Raw genomic sequence first — 3,071 nt, 5'->3', positions numbered from 1 at the left:
GGGAAGGGAAGGGAAGGGAAGGGAAGGGAAGGGAAGGGAAGGGAAAATCTAGATAAAGAATGAAAACAATATTTTGAGGCAAAGGAACTGAAGGGTAGACCAGATTTCTTAAGCTGGGTATTCTGCACACTGCAAAGTTTATCTCAGGATTTTGCCTTCAAGAAAATGAAATACTTCTCTAAATCTGATAATTTCAATTTATATTTCTCATCTCCAAAAAGTGTTTGCTTTAATAACAGAATGAAATCATACCGAGTTGGTTTTGTTGCTGAGGTTGATGTCTTGGTTTTTTTGTTTTCCTTCAAAGGTCCTTAATGAAAACTTTCTAATTCTGAAAATAGGTAACAAAATTTCTAGTGTGACACAATTTATTTACTGTGCTTTCTTATCAATGAAATTTTCACCCCCAGAATGTCAGCACATTCAGAGCAGTGTTTAAGGCAGCTTTTTTCTACACAGACTTAGTGTTTTGTTTTGCTTTGTTTTGTTTTGCTTTGTTGTGTTTTTCCTGGAAAAAAATTCTCTTAGTGATCCTTTGGATAGGTTTTGGCTTCTGGAACCTTTGTCCACAGAGGCTTTTGAGTTTGTACCTTCCATCACTAACTTCCTTTGGACGATAAAAGTGTAAGTGATTAATTCTTTCAGCATAATTTAGATTTGCAATACACTATTTTAAAGGAAAAAAAAAAGTTGACAAATACATGACTAACTCATTTCTGTTCCCAGAGGCTCTATTTTTTTGAAAATAAACATAGAGATGACATAGAGTACATGCCTGTGGGCCATGTGTTTACCACAGTATCTATCCAACTGTTTGCATTCATACCATATATTTGGTCTGATCTGATCACTTTTTGTCTACCCTAATCTCAAGAGGTTCTACTGCCTCTAAAGTTTAATCACCAAATCCCTTTGCAGAGGGTGCTTGGACCCAGGAGAATTCCAAGTGTTACCTGTCCTGCACAAAACTCTCTTAGTGCTATGTGAAACTCCATACAACTATTATGAGAGGAGTACTTTATGTCCTTCTCGTATCAGCCTCCTGACAGTGCATGTCCTAAGAAGCTGATCATCTTTTCACTCTCATCTGGAATATGGAGACACAGTGAGAAAAATATGTCCAATTTTACATATCCATAGTGCATAGATATTTCCAACCACAATAGTATTTACAGAAGTCATAAATCATCATTTGTGTTTTAGATATATTCTTGCATGTTTGAATATTATATTGACTGTAGAAGTGACCAACTTAGATTTAGAATTCAGTCAGATGAATCCCATTCTACTTCCTCCAGAGACTGAGGCAATCTTGATTTGCTAATGCTCCCTGTCCAATTAGTTTCAGTCATATGTTAACCAAACCAAAGCAGAATAAACCAAATCCGAACCAAAATGAAACAAAATCAAACTACAATAAAATAACCTTCTGATCTTCTGACGGTGTGTACTTCTTTGACGGAAAAAGAGAAAGAATATGTCTTTTCTCCACAAGTGTTCTCCTTGAGACACAGTCTAACCAGACCATACTGCATTTAAAGTTATCATTCTTTCCTAGATTCCAATGCCTTGTAGGTATATTGATACCCTATAGAGTGGTATCAATGGTGGTATCTCTGGAATGTCCTGGAGTCTATCAGGAGGTGGAATATACGTAGTTGGGTTTTTTTTACTCTCTAAATTGGAGAGGGAGATAAGTTATCAGTGTGAAGATCCCTACAGAAAATGCCCTGAACAGTTAGTTTGTTTTAGTAACTAAAAGCCATTTTGAATGATTAATATATATTAAAACAACAATTGAATAAAATAGATGATGGAAAAATGCCAAATAATAGAACAATTACTGCAACTTTAAATATCCACAAGCTGCACCTCATAAATATGTGTGCAAAAGATTGTATTTAGCTGTTTTCAGTATTTCCATTTCCAGGGACTTATTCATATTTCAAATCTAGATAATTATAGGTACTGAATAGGAGAACCATCACACAATGTTTCCACAAGTGCACAGTTTTAAATACACAAAATATGACTTATTTATAGAGGCAGGTTTGAAAACCTACATATTAAGTGAAAAAAAGAACAAAAGTTCAGGTTTTTAACAAATACTATTGCCACAGTATCAGGGACAGAAGAGCTGTTTTTTTCAGAATTTAAAAATTAGCTGCTCCAGTTCTATTAAGCCAATATGTGTTTATATCATCTTTTGATCAGTCATCTGTGTACCTTCTTATAAGTGTCTAAATACACTTTACAGGAGAACATGTTGGTAGTAAGGAACTCCAAGTTGTTAAATTAATTTTTATAAATCTACTCTAAGCTGCAATGGGAAAAAGAAAAGCTCATAATTTTGACATGTGAACATTATTATAATAATTGGTGTGGTATGTTGAAGGGATAGGAAACCACATAGGATCATGCAGAAAATGTCTTTGAAGACAGTCTCTGATAAGATTTTCTCCCAGTCTGACAAAATGTTCCGTGCATGTCTAGATAATTATCTCTATCATTATCTAAACACAGATCACAGACAGAAACTCCTCTCTCAAATTCTCTATATTTGGAGACTTGGGAAAAAAGAATTTTTCAAAGGATGAGTTTAAATATCACAATGGATGGGCACTCTTTCTTCTGGGACACACAAAGATCTACACCAGGATAAAGTGGTTTAACACACTTGAAAATAAGATGCCACAGCAATGCACTGGTTTGTGAAAATAATTAAAAATGATGTTACATGTAATGTAGTAATTCCTTCCATAAAAGATGGAGTTTTCCAGATCTACTGCATAAATATGATATGGAGGTTGATTTATTGCAAAGATATCTATTTCTTGAGCTGAAGATTTATTATCAATGATTTTTGTAGAATAACTGTGTTTTTTCTTTTTTTTTCTTTCTCTCTTTCTTTCTCTCTTTCTTTCTCTTTCTTTCTTTCTTTTTCTTTTTTCTTTCTTATGTTTTCTCTTTCTTTTCCTTTCTTCCTTCCTTCCTTCCTTCCTTCCTTCCTTCCTTCCTTCCTTCCTTCCTTCCTTCCTTCCTTCCTTCCTTCCTTCCTTCCTTCCTTCCTT

Source organism: Corvus brachyrhynchos, unplaced genomic scaffold (assembly GCF_000691975.1).
Source record: "Corvus brachyrhynchos isolate BGI_N302 unplaced genomic scaffold, ASM69197v1 scaffold139, whole genome shotgun sequence".
NCBI classification, from domain to species: Eukaryota; Metazoa; Chordata; class Aves; order Passeriformes; family Corvidae; genus Corvus; species Corvus brachyrhynchos.
This window is presented reverse-complemented; position numbering follows the sequence as displayed.